This window comes from Cetorhinus maximus, chromosome 22, assembly GCF_964194155.1.
Source record: "Cetorhinus maximus chromosome 22, sCetMax3.hap1.1, whole genome shotgun sequence".
In the NCBI taxonomy this organism is placed as follows: domain Eukaryota; kingdom Metazoa; phylum Chordata; class Chondrichthyes; order Lamniformes; family Cetorhinidae; genus Cetorhinus; species Cetorhinus maximus.
This window is the reverse complement of record NC_135900.1, coordinates 11,358,502-11,377,634: the sequence shown is the minus strand read 5'-3', so window position 1 is coordinate 11,377,634 and position 19,133 is coordinate 11,358,502. Positions and strand designations below refer to the sequence as shown.

The window sequence follows — 19,133 nt, the reverse complement described above, 5'->3', positions numbered from 1 at the left end:
ATCTCTGTAGCAATCTCTTTCAACACTTTGGGATGTAGAATATCAGGGGACTTACCAACTTTCAGTCCCATTAATTTCTCCAGTATAACCTTCCCACTTATACTAGTCTCCTTCAACTCCTCATTCTCCCTAGTCTCATGGATCTCTAAATCTGGAAGATTTCCTGTATCTTCCTCAGTGAATATGGACACAAAGTAATTACTCAACTTCTCTGCCGTTTCTCTATTCCCCATTATGAATTCTCCGGATTCTGCCTGCAATGGACCCACATTTGTCTTATCCAAACGCTTCCTTTTTACATACCCAGAGAAGCTTTTACAGTCCATTTTTATGTTTTTTGCTAGATTTCATTCATATTCTATTCTCCCTTTACCAGTTTCTTGGTCTTCCTTTGCTATATTCTAAAACTCTCCCAATCCTCAGGTTTACGACTACTTCTGGCAACTTTGTAAGCCTTTTCTTTTAATCTTATACAATCCTTAACTTCCTTTGTCAGCCACGGTTGATTGACATTTTTTTGGGTTTTTACACTTTGAAGGAATATATAAGTGCTGTAGGCTATGTAATAGTTCTTTGAAGGCTATCCATTGCCTATGTACAGTCATATCCTTTAATGTATTTTCCCAATTCACCTCAGCCAATTTGTCCCTCATGACGTCATAATTTCCTTTATTTAACTTTAACACACTTGCTTCAGAGTGAACTACCTCACTTTCAAACATAATGTAAAACTCTTATCATATTGTGGTCACTCATCCCTATAGGTTCTTTTACAACAAGGTTATTATTAGCCTTTTTTCATTACATAATACTAGATCTAAAATAGCCTGCCCTCCAGTCCGCTCCTCAACATACTGCTATAGAAAACCATCCCTAACACAGTCCAGAAACTCGTCTTCCACAGCATTAGTGCTCAATTGGTTTACCCAGTTTATATGCAGATTGAAGTCACCCATGATTACTGTATTGCCCATGCTACACGCTTCTCTCATCTCCCGATTAATACCATGCCCCACATTACCATTACTATTTGGTGGCTTATAAACAACTCCAACCAATGTCTGCTGCCCTTTGCTGTTTCTTAACTCCACCCAAAAGATTCCACACATTGTTCTTCCGACCTGAGGTCCTCCCTTGCTAACGCACTGATCCCATCCCTTATAATCAGCGCAACTCCGTCTCCTTTCCCTTCTTGTCTGTCCTTCTTAAATGTCGAATATCCTTGAAAATTCAGTTCCCAGTCTTGGTAACCATGCAGCCATGTTTCTGTAATGGTAATTATATCATACCCATTTACCTCTATTTGTGCCTTTAGTTCTCTACCTTATTGTGAATGCTGCGCATATTCAGGTAGAGTGCCTTTGATTTTACTTTTTTGACATCATTCCACATTTGAAGCATACTCAATGCTCTACTTTGTTTCTCCTGCCTTCTGGTCTCACTACTACTTCCTGTTACCAGCTTTACTTCCTTCCAATCTGGGCCACCACTCAGGTTCCCACCCCCCCTGACAAGCTAGTTTAAACCCACCCCAACAGCACTAGCAAATCTCCCTGCATTTATATCAGTCCCAGTCCTGTTACAATGTAACCCGTCCAACTTGTACAGGTCCCACCTGCCTCATATCTGGCCCCAATGCCTCAGAAACCTGATGCCCTCCCTCCTACACCAATTCTCCAGCCACGTATTTGATCGATCAATCCTCCTATTCCTATGCTCACTAGCACGTGGCACTAGGGGTAATCCTGAGATTACTGCTCTTGAGATCCTGCTTTTTAATTTCCTTCCTAACTCCCTGAAATCTGCTTTCAAGACCTCATCCCTCTTCCTACCTATGTCGTTGGCACCAATATGGACCATGACTTCTGGCTGATCCCCCTCCCCCCGAAGGATGCCCTGCAGCTGCTGACATTCTTGACCCTGGCACCAGAGAGGCAATGCACCATCCTGGAGTCACGTTTATTGCTGCAGAAACGCCTGTCTGATCCCCTGACTGTGGAATCCCCTATCACCATTGCCCTTCCACTCTTCTTCCTCCCCCTTGTACAGCTGAGCCGCCCATGGTGCCACAGGCTTGGCTCTGGCTGCACTCCCCTGAGGAACCATCACCCTAACCAGCATCCAAAATGGAAAACCGATAAGCAAGCAGGGTAGACTCAGGGGACTCCTGCATTACCTGCCTGGTTCCCTTAGACTGCCTGGCGGTCACCCATTCCTTCTCTGGCTGTACACTTCTAACCTGCGGTGTGACTACCCCCCTAAGTGTGCTACCCACATAGTCTTCTGCCTCCTGGATGCACAACAGTGACTCCAGCCGCCGCTCAAGTTCCGAAACCCGGAGCTCAAGCTAGTGCAGCTGGTGACACTTCCTCCAGATGTGTCTGTCCAGGACACATGGTGCATCCAGGACTTCACACATACCGCAGGATATACACTCCACTGGGCTGAGCTGACCTGCCATCCTGTAACTCTAAAGACTATTTATTACACATAGAGCAAGTAGAATAAATTACTAGTAACAACTTTATTACAATTAATCTAACGTTACCTTATTTTGGTTTACTTTATTTCACTTTGGCTTGATTTAACTTTACTTGCCTATTGCCAGTGTTCCTGACTGAGATCCAAGTAGCTACTTCTTTATAAATGATACGTTTTTCTAGTTTTAAGCTATTTAAACACACTCCCTAACAGCAACTTCTCACCAACCAATGGATTTAGTTTTCCTGTGATGTCACTGCTGGATCTTTGCAAGTTCGGCCCGCTGCCCGGGTAGAGGTGTACCCCGCTGGCCCGGCTGTCTCCGCTCTCGGAAAGTGAGTTAATTTCATATAATTAAGCAATTCAGAAAGGTGTGTGTTTCCACAGAAAAGGAGTCAGAGGAATTTATAAAAATTGGCAGTTGGTTTGGATTTTGGCTTGTCTGGCACCCCATCCCCCACCTTCAACATCCACTCCCCGCCCCCCCACCCCCCCCCCCCCAACCACCGAGCAGCCGTGTGTGTACCATCTACAAGATGCCCTGCAGAAACTCACCAAGGCTCCTTAGGCAGCACCTTCCAAACCCGTGGCCTCTACCATCTAGAAGGACAAGAGCAGCAGACACATGGGAACACCAGCACCTGGAAGTCCCCCTCCAAGCCACTCACCATCCTGACTTGGAACTAAATCGCCGTTCCTCACTGTCGCCGGGTTAAAATCCTGGAACTCCCTCCCTAACAGCACTGTGGGTGTAACTACACCACATGGACTGCAGCGGTTCAAGAAGGCGGCTCACCACCACCCTTCTCAAGGGCAGTTTGGGATGGGCAATAAATGCTGGCGTAGCCAGCAATGCCCACAACCCAGGAATGAATAAAAAAAAGCAAAGAAACTGACCTGAACTGTAACATATTTGAATCCCCAATCACCCATCATTAGGCCTGGTAATCAGTAAGTAATTGTATGTTTATGCACCATTACATGTATTGTACGCTTAATAAATCTTTCATGCCCGAAATTCAATGTTTAGAACTTATTAATTTGCAGAGTAAACTACAAATAAGATCACTTATCCTTAAACACTGAGCTAGTGTTTAAATATGGCTTAAATTTGGAGTAAGCATCCAAGGTGGGGGAGGGAGTCTTTACACACAATTTACACTACATAAGCTTAGTATTGGTACAAGGCTGAAAAATCTCTGCACCTACACTCAGCTTAGAATCTAACTGCAACCTGTGAGCATTTTAACATTAAGACCCACTTTGAGACAACACCAACTTTTATTTATATAGTGTCTGTATATTGTTATATTATTATATTATTCATAAAGAGCTGTAGGAACTAATTGCTATGTTAATATATATCCCGGGGTGCCACATTCCCTGTCGCACTGCAGTCCAGTGCCCAGAAACAGTGCTATGGGTGTACCCACACCACATGGACTGTAGCGGTTCAAGATGGTGGCTCACCACCACCTCCTCAAGGGCAATTAGGGATGGGCAATAAATGCTAGCCTAGCCAGCGACCCTCACATCCTGTGAAAGGGTGAAGAAAAATGTATCAGTCTATCAGTACACCAGCCACCTTGAGAACTGAGTGAAGCCCCCTCATTTTGAGTCTAAAGCGTGATTATTTCTAATGAAGGGAAACCTGAAAACATAGCAGCACCTTTAACACTCCACAGTAGCATCACCAACCAACATTCGGCACCCAGTCACATAAGGAGGTGTTAGAATAGATGGCCGTAAGTTTGATAAACGAGGTAGGTTTTAAGGAGCATCTTAAAAGGGAGAAAGCAAGATAGTGAGGCGGAGAGGTGTGGGGAGGGTATTGCCAAAGCTGAGGTCCTAGGCAGCTGATGGCACAGGTACCAATGGTGGAAAGATAAAAGATTGAAAATCAAAGAACTGTTTCTAATTAACTGCCATGTTCCTTTATCTTATGCTTGTTGATCTTTAGCACTGTTGACATTACGAGAGAAGCCGGCCGTGCAAAAGGGAGTGGAATTGTCAGATACAGCTGAAGTGATAAGATTCCTGAGGTTTCTTCAGTTAATAACTGTACCTCTGCTGCTGTTAAATCTGGTCCTTCAAACTCCCTGACTCACTAATCCTTTCCCGGCTGATGCAGCCATAGAAATCTCTGCCTGAACACGACTTCTCATCAAATAAATCCCACAGAAGTGTGAACAAAAACATATGTTAATCCATCATAATTTTGTAACTTTTTTTTTAAAAAGAAACCCATATGTCAAGATTGGCTCCTTGATGCTCTGTTGCTATCTACAATAATGCTATTCTTCCTCGGAAAAGTTCCAAGTAGTTTAAAAAGACTTGGGTTATGGGTGTGTTAGACCACTTGGAAAGTTGTTTGACTAAATATATGATCTGTCCGGTGGTCGTGAAAAGCGCAATATAAATGCAAGTCTTTTTTTTTCCAAGCGTTTCATTGCAGTCAGTTTTTGAAAGGGAGGTGAGGGGGCGGGGATGGTGAAGAACACTGAGAGACCCTTGTTCAGTCACTAACACTGCTGCACTACATACAACACTGTGGAGTGATGTGCTGAGACCACAAAGAATGCAAACAGATTGCAATGCTCAGAACTGCTTTTGTGAAACAATTGTGCTTCTTTTCTGTAAAACGCACCAGCGTTACTTAAATAGGAACGAAGAAACATGTTATTCTCCTCGGAGGAGGTAATGGACAGATTTAATAGAGTTGTTCAAAATGATGAGGGGTGTTGATAGAGTAAATAAGGAGAAACTGTTTCCACTGATAGGGGGTTTGGTAACCAGAGGACACACATTTAACATCATGTAGTTAGCCACAGTGCTTGAGAGACCATAGGCATCTCTCTCTGTTACAGAGAGACAAGTGGTTGTCTCCCTGCTTGAGGGGCACCACTCCACAAGTGATTAAAAAAGGGAGGAAACAGGTCCCCAGTCTACCTCAGTCCGAGCCAGAATTGAACCCACAACCACTGGCATCCTTCTGCACTACACGCTAGACTTGAGTATTGCTGAAAAAAGAGACATGTCTAAGTTTTTTTGTCCTGCGCTCATCAGGAAACTTTTCAAGAATGCCATTATAAGGGGAAAACAACAATTTATACTGTATGTGAAGAGAGTGCTGAGTGGTTGGCCATGGATAATGCACCAGTGATGGTGACTGACAGTCTGACAGTTAACTGCCAAGCATTGTTAACTGTTTGAAAGTTAAACCAGGTAACTTCACCCTGATTGGTCAAGGCATTTCCCTGAGGAATGAGTCAGCGGATGGCTGTCACTTATTTTGTTTAGCTGAAACAGGCACAATGTGTGTACATGTTCTCTCTGTCTGCAAAGAACAGGGCCCTGTGTATTAATATATGTAGCTTCCAGCACACGCAAATGCACCACACTGCGAGCCCAACTGACGATCTTAAACTGGTCGTCAGCGTAATTCTTAGCACACAGAGGATTATTTAGCAAATGTTATCCAATCGCGGAATCACATCTAATGTTGGACATCTAATGTTTTGCAAGCACAGGCTGGTTGGGTACAGTGGCTGAGCCATAGCATACAAGAGAGACAGAGAGACAGAAACCGGGTTGAGCTGAGGGGAGGTTGCATCATTCTGCATGGTAAGGGAACTGGTCCCTAAAAGCATTATCTTTGCAAACAAGCCCGGAGCATGAAAAACAAATGCTCAATTAAAATAAAACATCAGTTCCACTCATAACCCCCTGTGACGCTGCATTATCCGAAAATCTCTCTGAGCATTTAAACACACATTTGTCCACTAACTTAGGATCTCATTATGATCAACTCTGATTGCAATATTCCATGTTTATATTCTGCAATAGAATTGTTTGCTTAAAGGCACGAATAATGGAGTTGACGTGCCATGTACAAAATTAAAGACAGGGGTTGCGAGGGAGTTGTCATCTTGGCCACGTTTTGCACCCGCGGATTTTTGTTCATATAATCATCTGGAATAACAGCTGTTTGTGTCTTGCGTTTTCACCCCAGTTTCCAAGCAGTGACTGCGGCTCCTTGACTAGCAATTACTAGCTGCATCCAATAGCATTGTTGATTATCCAGCACATAAAAGGTACTCCAGCACATCTTAAAAGCTGGTGTGGAAGAACCTGCAGGTACCATGCTGAGCTCGACTAATCAAATTGTGAATCTTGGGGAGAGAGAAAGAGAGAGGGACAAATTCCTGAGGTGGTACAGTCACTCAACAGAGGATTGGGCGGTAAAAAGAAATGGAGAAGGTGTGTATCCTCAGCAGCAGCAGCAGGAGAACAGCGATATCTGGGCTTCCATAGTCCTGCGCAAAACATTGTTTTTTAAAAAAAAGCCAACAGGAGCAAGAAATTTCATTATTCAGCAGGAATAATAAGCGTTCAAAAAAATCTATTCCAGGCCCATTCCAGTGACCTTTAGAACAGATTTATTGTGATATTGTATTCCGGGTTCATTAAACCCATCTTTGCATACTACGACAATTGTGCCACAGTTAAAATGATTCCGTTCAGCCAACACTGTTGACTGTGTGTCACCCCCCCAACTCCAGCGCTGCTCACGACAACTCGCACTTCAGTCACGCCTCCAACCTCATCAAAATATCCCAAAGTCCGTCCCAAGGAGTAACATTACGGCCAGGATTTAAGGCTCCTCCCGCCCGGCAGGATATTACAATCCCATCGAACAGAGTGGAGATTTAAATGGCTCCCCACATCCGCTGTGGGGGTGGGGGTGTAAAATCCGTCCGCTGTGGGGGTGGGGGGTGTAAAACCCATCCGCTGTGGGGGTGGGGGTGTAAAACCCGTCCGCTGTGGGGGTGGGGGTGTAAAACTCGTCCGCTGTGGGGGTGGGGGTGTAAAACCCGTCCGCTGTGGGGGTAGGGGTGTAAAACCCGTCCGCTGTGGGGGTAGGGGTGTAAAACCCGTCCGCTGTGGGGCTGGGGCTGTAAAACCCGTCCGCTGTGGGGCTCAGGGTGTAAAACCCACCCGCTGTAGGGCTGGTGGTGTAAAACCCGTCCGCTGTGGGGCTGGGGGGTGTAAAATCCTGGACCAGGAAATAGTTCTGCACACAAAGGGCGGTAGAGGTTTGGAACTCTGCTCCACAAATGGCGATTGATACTTGGTCAATTGTAAATTTTAAATTTGGGATTGATAGATTTTTTTTGTTATCCAAAGTTGTTAAGGTATAGGTGGGGTGGGGGGGAGGGTGGCGCAAAGGCAGGGCATGTGGAGTTAGACTGCAGATTTCACTGAATGGCAGAACAGGCTCGATGGGCCAAATGGCCTCCTCCCGTTCCTGTGTTCACAAGAGCGTTAACAGGTAGAATTTGGCGCCGAGCCAGGTGAGGAGGGTATTAGGACAGGTGAAGAGGTAGTTTTTTTTTTAAGGGGCAGCTTAAAGGCAAAGGGAGAGGTAGACAGGCAGAAAGGTTGAGGGAGAGAATTCCCGAGCTTACGGCTTAGATAGCTGAAGGCACAGCCACCAATGGTGGAGCGAAGGAAATCGGATGTGCACTAGAAGCTGGAATTGGATGAAGGCAGAGTTCACCAAGGATTGTACGGCTGGAGAAGGCCACATACCACTGAAAGAGATAGTTCAGGGGGTCGGTGGGAGGGGGGGTGATTTATGACTTCCACCTGAAACTGGCACAACGTTGGCTGAGAAACTGCGACACCCGGAGCCAATGCGGTATAGTCGAGCGTAGCCAGTGAGCCACAGGGATGAAATGGGCAATGGTGAGAGGACCATAAATCATCTGGGTACCCACACTGAGTCAGCCTGTGGGGTCGATCTTGGAATATGTGGGGGTGGGGGGAGGTTGGTGAGGCGTGGGGGCTGAGGGGCAACATTCTCGGGAGCGGGGGAACGAAATCTTGCACAGGCCAGCAGCAGGAAGCAGGAGGGGTGCGCGATTGGAGTGGAAATCTCCGTCTAAAAAACCGGCACTGGCACGGGTCCGAAGGGCCGAAAAGCCTCCAGCAATTGGGATCTATAATTTGAAACACTGAAAATAGTTTGCAACATACAAAATATGCTCAAGTAACGAAGACCAGTGACAGACTGACTGGAATTGGGCTACAGGTGTCGTTGTTGCCACAGCTCGTCCAGGCAGCGGTGAAATTCTGATATGCCCAGGAGATGGACAAAGTTGCCCAGGCCCAAATATAATTGCACACAACGCCTTGATCCACACCTCCATTTATTATTGATAATTTACCTTCCAAACGAGCCCAGAGGACAGTAGTATAGTGGTAATGTTACGGGGGCTAGTAATTCAGAGGCCTGGATTAGCGTTTTGGAGACATGGGCCTTAAGTTTTCCCTCGTTCAGCACAATCGGCAGGCCCGGGGGTGGTCGGGAAACAGGCCCCCCTCCCGACAACTATGGGCCACGGCCGCGAATTTACATTGGCTGGCCAATTAAGGCCCGCCCAGCGTGAAACACTTCTTCCCAATGGTCAGGAAAGGCCGGATGGGGGCCTGTCGGGCACCAGGTCCAACGGCGACCCAGTAGGTGCTTTAAAATCGACAGAAGCAGCTCCCTGAAGGCTGCCAGGGGAGACCCTTTCTGTGGTCAGGAGACCGAAGCAATGAGCTCACCAGCAGCTGCAGGCGTCAGGCGGGAGGGCAGGTCAGGTGGACACTCGGCCCCTCCCCCCCACCAATTGCCTCGCGGTCCTCGTGGAGGAGGTGGGTGTCAGGTGGGACACCCTCATTCCCAGGGGTGGCAGGAGGAGGCCACCGCATCAGACCAAAAAAGCTTGGGAGGAGGCGACAGCCAGAATCAGCAGCCACGACGTCGTGAGGTGCTCATGGGCGCAGTGCCACACAAAGTTCAATGGCCTGCTGTGCTCAGCAAGGGCGAGTACCGTGTTGGCATGGATCAGTGTGGAGAAATGTTAAGGTTTAGCCACCCCTCCCGTGGAGCTTGGGGGCGCTAGAGTCTGAGTGCCAGCTGTCAACGACGCCAGAGCTGGCCAAGGGGGTGAGCCCTGGCTGCTTGGACTGAGTGCCTTGTGGCTCAAGGGCCATGACTCGGATGTGCCCTGTGAGGTGTTCCTCAGGTGGGGTTGGCCAGGCTGCAATGGCGCTGCAGGTAGAGAGTGGACTAATCAATGCTCCTCTGTCCTTTCAGGAGAAGAGGAGTCATAACAACATCGAGAAGTTGCGGACAAGCAGAGGCCCCCCCCAAACCTCCTAATCATAACCAGGTACGAAATGGATGCTTTGGAGCTGGAGAGCCGTCACCCACCGTGTTCAGCTGGTTGTGGAGAGACGTGGGTCTCTGACTAAGGTAAGAGTGCAGCACACAGAGGTGAGAGTGTCAGATTGTGCAAACTCTCTTGTGTAGTCTCAACATTAATGGGAGCCTGGAGTCCCCATTGATCATTGAAAGACAATGGCACCATGATGCAGATCTCACCAGGGTGCCTGGCATGCACAGTGACAGTGTGATAACTTAAACTAATGACATGTCGTTGTTCCCCCTTCGATTCGCCAGCACGGACTCGTTCACAGGACCTTGGAGAGCCATCCCTGACACCAGAGGATCATCAGGCTTCAGATGCACCTGCATCACACCCGCTCTCTGAACCAGGCACCAGTGCAGATACCAGCAATTCGGTGGGTGTTAGATTGTTGGCTAGAATGTCGGTGCACAGCGGTGAGGGCACTTCACACTCGCTTGAGGAGCAGGCAGAGGCAGAGAGTGCCCAGGGCGCCAGCAGTCGGAGGACTGCAGGAGACTAGGACGATGCTGAGTCGAAGGCAGATGATGAGCCTCTGGAATCGTCCATTAGATGCTGGATGTCCAGCGGTATGCGGAGGATCTGACGGAGATCCATGAGAGTCTGCGTGCCATGGTCTCCATTGTGGAGGAGTCCATGCAGAGCATGAGCACTGCATTGACCCTCATGACCGAGCGCACTGCCTCCTCCATGGAGATAGTGGTGACTCTCATGAAGAGGCAGTTCCAAGGACAGAATCAGGGGTTCCTTGGGTTGCGCTCGGACCTGCAAACCCTCACACAGGCAGTGACCTCAGCTGGTCAGTGCCAGTGTGGGAGATGGATTAGGCACCCAGTATCCCAGCTAGGAGCCCGTGCATCAATGGAAAGCAGGGAGGTCCAGAGCAACCTCACGTTGGCGCACAACCTACTTGCTGTCTCTGTGGGCTCGTCTCAGGGCGCTCTGAATGAGGGCAGCAGCTCCTCTGCCCCTCCACCAGTGACTGTAGCAACTGGTGAGGCTGCAGTGACTGGGGAGATACCAGCCGTGGCACTAGCCGCTCCCTCCCAGGCGGGGCCAGCACAGGCTCCACTGGTCAGAGGACGACTGCCAAGGTCATCAAGGCCAACAGGACAGCAGAGTCAGCCGGCTGTCTCCAATGCCACTGCTAATGAGGTGCGCGGGGTGGGGGCACCAAGACACTGCACTCACAAACACAAGTTTAAGGCACCATGAGCACAAGAGGGACTGGTCACAGGTGATCTGCCATGTTTTGTTTATATGTTTACTGGTGTAGGCATTTGCACCAAGCATGGTAATGTTCATTTGTTGCGGGTGTCAAAATTATATAAATTTTGCTTTTGTCTTAATGGCCTGAGTATGCTTCACAATTTTTTTGGTGCAGGGCACGCCAGTGTGTAATGCTGGACGCGAGTGGCTCTAAACTTTATTGCACAGGTTCAAAGGTAAGGGTCATTTCAAACATCCTAGATAGAGGTGACACACCAGCATGAGGTGGAAGCAGATCTTTGGCAGTCTTGCTGAAGGGTCGTTGGAGCAAGGTGTCCCTGGTGTCCCTGCCTCCCTGAAGGATACAGAGGTCTGCCTCCACGCCGTCTGCGTTCTCTTCACCGTGCTCCTCTTCTGACTCACTACTGCATTCATCCTCTGTGGCCTGTGGAGCTGTCTCAAGATCCTCTTCCTCCAGTGGGTCCCCCCTTGCTAGTGCCAGATTATGGAGAGCGCAGCACGCAACCACGATCAGTGACACCCACTCTGGGGGGTATTCCCCCTGAATGGTCCAGGCATTGGAAGTGCATCTTCAGAAAACCAATGGGCCTCTCTATCACCGCCCTTGTGGTGGCATGAATCCTATTATAACGCTGTTCTGTCTCTGTTCTTGGGTGGCCATGAGGCGTCATAAGCCACCTTTTCAATGGATAGCCCTTGTCACCCAGCAGCCATCCATCCAGTCGGGCTGGAGCACTGAAGAGCTCCGGCACCTGGGAGTGTCTGAGGATGTAAGCATCATGAGAGCTGCCAGGAAAACTTGCAGAATCTGCATTTTGTGGTCACAAACTATCTGCACGTTCATCGAATGGAATCCCTTCCTGTTGACGAAGGCACCCGGCTGACCCGCTGGTGCCTTGATGGCCACATGTGTGCAGTCGATTGCACCCTGGACACGGGGGAACCCAGCAATTGTTGTAAAGCCTCTGGCTCGCTCAGCCTGACTGGTCTCGTCTATACGAAAATGAATAAATGTCATTACCCACCTGAACAGAGCTTCTATCACCAGCTTGACGCAACTGTGGACAGCTGATTGTGGAGTGTCCCAAAGATCCCCCACTGACACCTGGAAAGAACTGGTGGCATAGAAGTTGAGGGCCACTGTGACCTTCAGAGCCACTGACATGGAGTGTCCACCCACACAGTCGGAGGTGATCTCAGGCCCGATCATTTGACAAAAAAGGTCACAGTCACCCTGAAGAGGTAGAGCCTCCTTCAGCATTGCACCTCGGACATATTGAGGTAGCTGCATCACCGCCTGTAAACCCTGGCAGCAGGATAGTGGCATCTTCTGCAGCCCCTTCTGCCTTGGACTACCTGCGGGCCCTGCACCCCTTGTGCCTGCACCTCTCCTCCCATAGGGCGCTCCCCTGGAAGCTGTTTTGGAACACCTGGTCTCCTCTCCCTTCTGCCCCTCTCTTCCTCCTCAGAGGAGGAGGTGCCACCAGCAGAGGCAAAAATCCTCATTACCGGGGTAACGGAAGGCTGTCTAATACCTGGAAGGGTCCACATGGTCAAAATCCTCGGGAGGCCTTGCAGACACCAATAAGTCCAGAAATGAAGCCTGGAAATGCTAAGAATGAAGCTTGGAACCGAGGTGAAGCTGTCAAGTTCAAATAAGCAACCAGTAGCAAACTATCTCCTAAACTCCTCACTACTCTCACTGGCAATGCTGCTGGCCCTTTTTACCCCGCCCTTGGATGAGGTTTTGCAAAAAGCAGCTGCCCACCTTCCCGTTTTTCCCATGTGATGCGTGTAAAATCGCACAGGCAACGTAAAATCGCAAACAGTGGCCTTTTTAATGGCCTTAAGTGGCCTTTTAATTGATGGCACCCACGGCTCTAGACACCCGTGCGTGACCGCTGACCTGACGATTGCTCGCGTGCAGGGTGACACTGGGACGCTCGCCCAATGTCATCTCGCACAATTTTACGCCCGATCAGGTCGGGCGTGCACTGACCCACGAGATGTAAAATTCTCCCCTTGAGTTCAAATCCCACCATGGCAAATAAAACAAAATAGCTCGTCTCATTAATAATAATCATGAAACTACTGGATTGGGTAAAATCCATCTGGTTCAACTAATGTTCTTCAGTGAGGGCAATCTTCTATCCTTTCCTGGTCTGGACTACACATGAGGAAAGGATGCTGACTGGTCTTTCCTCATGCAGTATAAATTGTTGCTCCCTTTGAAATTTGGCATTCTTGCATCTGTCCTGATGAGTGCAAGATGAAAAGTTTTGACAGCATGTCTCTTTTTTCAGCAATACTCAAGTTCTGTACTACCAAGTGAATACTTTTGAAAGGTAATCACTGTTGTAATGTAGGAAACACAGCAGCCAATCTGTGTACAGCAAGATCCCACAAAAAACCAATGTGATCATGACCATACCATCTGTCCTAGTGATATTGTTTGAGGAAAAATATTGGCCAGATACCCTGGGAGAACTTCCCTCCTCTTCTTCGACATAGTGCCGTGAGATATTTTATATCCACTTGAGTGGACAGTCAGGGCGCCTCAGTTTAATGTCTCATCCAAAAGACGTCACCTCTGACAGTGCAGCACTCCCTCAGTACTGCAGTGGAATGTCGACCTAGATTCAGCGCTCAAGTCTCTGGAGTTGGGCTGATTAATTCATAGTTGTTCATACTCATTGGAGCTTTGTGGGATGTAATGAGTTTAATTCTGCAAACTGCCACACAAAATCTTTAATCACATCAGACTATTCCTAGACCATCCCATATGTTCTACCAGAACCTTGGGAAATCAAAACAGGATGTGTCCTGCCACACAGAAAGGCTAAATCCCTTGCTTGCCTTGTTTGAAGCTTGAGAATATTATTATTCTGTAATCAACCTTTGTCTCAGTGACCGTGTATGTACTGGGATTATCTGAGAAAATGAGTTGGAGTACTAATAGCACATCAGATCCAGAACAAATCCTCTTGGCAGTTTTATAAAGGATGCCTTGCCAGTAGCATGACTGCATGAGAATCGAGCTTCAACCGTGGAAGCTTTTTTTTACAATTTGTGTAGAGTGTGAGGGAAAATTGATCATAAAAAAATGTTAGCTGATCCACACGGGTAAGTGGAGCGAGGCCACAAGGTAACAAAAGACACAGACACATCTTTAGCTTAGGGATAGAGTTGGTCTTGGTCAAATTGTGAAGCAATGAATAGTCGTTTGGTACTTGAGTATTGCTGAAGAAAGAGACTTTTTGTGCACTCAACAGGACAATTTGATTGAGTTCTGTTGAAGGGTCATGAGGACTCGAAACGTCAACTTTTTTCTTCTCCGCCGATGCTGCCAGACCTGCTGAGTTTTTCCAGGTAATTCTGTTTTTGTTTAGGACAATTTGATTGTCCTGATTAGTGCAAGAGGAAAAGCTTTGACAAAAAAAATCGCTTTTATTCAGCAACACTCAAACAATGAATATTATTTATTTATGAATAAGACCTGCGCTCATTCGTGGACAGAAACACCCGTGTCATCTCAGTGCTTTTACAGCCAATGAAGAACTTCAGATGTTCCAGCCCTAGCCACTGCAGCTTCTAGCTGACGACCAATCAGATTAGCTGGCAGCTCTCGGAGGCGGGACTTCCTCCCAAGTGAGGGGCGGAAGTCCGATCCCCAGTCAATTAACAAAAACAGAATTACCTGGAAAAACTCAGCAGGTCTGGCAGCATCAGCGGAGAAGAACAAAGTTGACGTTTCGAGTCCTCATGACCCTTCAACAGCCAGACCTGCTGAGTTTTTCCAGGTAATTCTGTTTTTGTTTTGGATTTCCAGCATCTGCAGTTTTTTGTTTTTACCCCAGTCAATTAACACTATTTGGGAATGTTAAATGGCTGTGGGGCAGCCAGTATTAGCAGCAATGTGTTGGTCACCAAATCCTCAGATGGCTAGAAGGGAAACTCTGCCAACTGAAAAATCTTGGCTGTAAGATTCTGGAGGGGGAGGGGAGTGGGGCAGATGCTGAGAGAATGTTTCCTTTCGTGGGGTTATCTAGAACTAGGGACACAGTTTAAAAATAAGGGGTATCCCATTGAAGACAGAGCTGAGGAGGAATTTCTTCTCTCAGAGAGTCACCAGTCTTTGGAATGTATCCACCAGTCTTTGAGTCATTGAATATATTCAAGGCTGAGTTGGACAGAATCGCACCTAACAGTAGATGTTTTGTTTTGGGTTTTGCCAAGCTATGGAAGCATGGGCTGCTTTCTCCAATGGCAACGCCTCGGCCAGTCAGAGTCGACTTGCCAAACAGTCAGCAGCCATTCCTCCTGTAGTATAAATTGTTGCGACCCTTTCAAATTTGGCATTCTTGCATTTGTCCTGATGATTGCAAGAAGTAAAGCTTCAGCAACATGCATTGCTTCAGTCCTTCAAAACAGTCAATACTTCATTTACTGCAAAGTGCTTTGAGACCTCTGGTGTTCGTGAAAAGTGCTATTTAAATGCAAGTGTTTCAACAGAAATGAACAACATCTATATTCTATTAGGGTCAGCAGTACCCCTCCCCCCACTAGAGCACTGAAGACAAGCATCTACACCACTGATACACTTCAGTAAGATTGAAGTCATTGTGCTTGTGCGTAAGTAACATGAAGTGAAAAGCTTTGCCAAACGTTTATTCATGAACGTGATGGCCCTTTAAATGCAGACTAACATTTAACGAGGAATGCAAATTTGAACTTTTTCAGCTCGTTAACACACAGTCAGGAAGCCCCGGTATCTTGATCGGGGAAATTAATGTGGATATCAATAAACATCAAGGCTGCAAAGGCAATTGTGCCCGAGGCACTCAGACGTTGAGAATATAATGAAGATCATGTCAATCTTACAGGAGGGATCTCTGATTTTGAAACTTGGGACTAATGGGTTACCATTTGACTGCAGAGTAATTTATTACAGAATCTCACATGAAAAAGGTCAGGATAAATTGAATCAATTTTTTTTAAATTGCAAAGATAATACAACCAGGCACATTAATAATTAATATATTACAAGATGTGACCATTTACTCTAGATTTTGTCAAATCTCACCAAGCCTCCTTCAACAGCACCTTCCAAACCTGTGGCCTTTACCACCTAGAAGGACAAGAGCAGCAGGCACAAGGGAGCACCACCACCACCTGCAAATTACCCTCCAAGCCACACACCATCTTGACTTGGAGCTATGTCACTGTCGCTGGGTCAAAGTCCTGGAACTCCCTCCCTAACAGTACTCCAACAACACCTACACCACATGAGCTGCAGCGGTTCAAGAATGAGGCTCACCACGATCTTCACAGGGGCAATTAGGGGTGGGCAATGAATGGGGGCCTTGCCAGCGACGCCCGCATCCCATGAACAGGTTAAAAAAAATGAGTTTTTCAGTGTTTTCAGACTGTAAGACCATTGAACCACTGATATTACCTTTGAAGTATTTTGTTTCTGGCTGCAGATATTGTAACTGATTACTACACCAGCAGTATCCATTTAGGATTCATTCCAAACAAAGCAGACAATTTCATGCAGCGAGGGCAATTAAGGAATGTCTGATGGTTTCTAAAAATGATTTGAAACAATGGTGCTTCAGCCTCCGAGGGATGTTAAGGCTCATGTAATGAGGGCAATCTGGATGGGGGCGCGCTCGAAGATTTTCTAGTTACACTGTTCGCAGTTTATGTTTGATGAGTTCTTTCATTAGCCCCTCCGAGTTTCCACTGGTTCATGTTGGTAATTATCTTCTGACCCTTCTGAGCAAAATGATTGTTTAATAGCTCTGACGATTAGTCTATTTCAGAAACTATTAGTCATCATTTGTAGGCCAATTCTAATAGCAAATGTAACTGAGGTGTTTACTATTACCAAAGAGATTTGATGAGCCGGGTTATTTCCTCTGGGCATCAGGGCATCATGAGGAGTCATCAACTTCAAACGGTTACTAAGAAAGTAAGAAGAGAGGCTTAGCTGGACCACAGAATGCTTTACCGCTCTGTGGAGGGCTGAGATACAGGATCTTTTAAGGGGAAAACTGATAAATATTTGAAACAGAGGAATGTCCTAGGCTATGGGGAGACAACAATGGGGTGAGACTGATGTTGGATTGCTTTAGCAAAAATCTAGCATTGACCTGATGGGTCAAATGGCCTCCCTCTATGCAGTAAACCTCTGCGGTTCCAGCCTGCATCTCAGTATATTGATTGCAGTATTGGTTTAATTCACCTGGAGTTTCTTCCAGACTACCTGCCCAGAATAGTGATTTCATAAAATAGTCACAAGATGTAAATTATCTTTTGTTTTAACGATGCCTTCGTTTATAAATGTGATTGTATTAACAGCTACAGTCATCCTATCTATGGGTTTGTGCAGTTTTGCATATTAAAAGAAAGGCTAGCATTATGCAGTATCTTTCATAATTTCAGGGTGTCCTTTACAGCTTGAGAAGAGTAGTTACTGTGATAATGTAAATAAAATAAAATACACTTTCCTAAAAGTAAAATCCAACACAGCCCTTTTTTTGGTATTTAGATTCATACACTGGGAGACCCCACATACAATGCACCAAAAAAGCTCATACTTAGTAACGTCCTCAGTACTTGAATACTTCTGCTAGCTGTCAGCCCTGTGAAAGGTGATATGTATCAAGAACATAGCACATAGAGAGAAATACTGTTTAAACAAGCCATTTGGCTGATTGTTAATGGCCCACTAGTCAAAACAGACTGAGTGACATTTAACTAACAAGCCCAACTGGAACGCCACTCTTCAGCCCTTCTGTTTCTAAACACTGATTTTTTTTTTAAAAAGTAAAAGCTGGAAAAATGATTAATCATTATCTGCTGTGAGCTTAATGACTTTTATTGTCTCCACGAAGGTTGTGGAGTGGTGCACCATGCTAATCCCTTATCAACTACATTGTTATTGTTTGTTAATGTCATTCTTAAGGGTAAGAGAAACAGGTGATGGGTATTAATTCTCTTTGAGCATATAAATAGGGGATAACCGGGACACTGGGTTGAGTGGGAGGTGAGCTGCGAAATTGAACAAGTCAATAAACTCTCAGTAAAGAAAAGTTCTGTGTCTTGGTTTCGGCTTTGCCAACTGGCTTGGATCCTGTTAACACTCCACACATTGGTCATTTCTACGCTCGTTGCAGAGGCTGCATGGCATCTACATTGAACATCCTCCGCACCAGTTTCCCCAGTGATAACCAGGTGAACACAGCAGAGGGACACATTGATCTGCATGCGCCTTTGGGCCAGGGATAAATTGATCAGTGGAACTTTTTCATGCATCCAATGACTCCTTACCTGAGGAGTCCTGCGCACCTCCTTGGCCCTGAGAACTACATTTATTTGGGCAAGTCACACTTTGCACAAGAATACAAAAGATTTTTCGAGTTTTGGGACTTCCTCAGGCAGCCTTCATCAGGCTGCATGCTTCCCCCTTTTTTTATTGCTCCTCCAAGTTTACCAAGTGCCAATTTTGGTAAATCAAGAGGAAAACCACAGCTCCTCCTCGTTTCAGAAACAGGGCTGGTGACAGGTTCAATCAGGCTTCTGCCATTTCCAATTTATCACAAGGTGTTAATTGCTGTCAACGTGACACTGCAGAATGTTTCCTTTCTGAACGCCTGTCTCTGTTAAAGGAAATGGATGCCACAGTTTGTACAAACCCAGCCAGGGTCTTAGGTGGTTCACGTGCTGCACGTGCTGTACTAGGATACTGAGTAATTGGTTGTGTTCTAGCTTGTCCAAAGTGAATGATGGTAGCAATGAACTGAAGATGAATTTTTAATTCCAGTTGACAATTTTCTGGTCTACTACAGAATTAAAGGCAAATTAAAGCTCCTAATTTTTCAATCTCCTCTCCTCCCCATTGCATCACACCATCCATCAACTCAAATACCTGCTCACTTCACTAACCTGGCATTTCCATTATCCACTACTCTAACCCTATGACACTCACATACCTTACAACTAACACTAGCGAATAGGTTTCAGCAGAGACAGATGAAATCCTTCCGTTGTTGAATTTGCTGAAACATTTGTAGCTGAGCAAGGGTGTTCTATCCATTGAAGTAAATGATCATAGGAAGAGGAGCAGGCCATTCAGCCCCTCAAGCCTGTTCCACCATT

General features: G+C 46.5%; 1 protein-coding gene across 2 annotated transcripts in view; it reads right to left on the bottom strand.

Annotated features, from left to right (window-relative positions):
- The window catches only part of chst11 (carbohydrate (chondroitin 4) sulfotransferase 11), a 199,685-nt gene that overhangs the window by 138,104 nt on the left and 42,448 nt on the right, over positions 1–19,133 (bottom strand). The window lies entirely within an intron of this gene.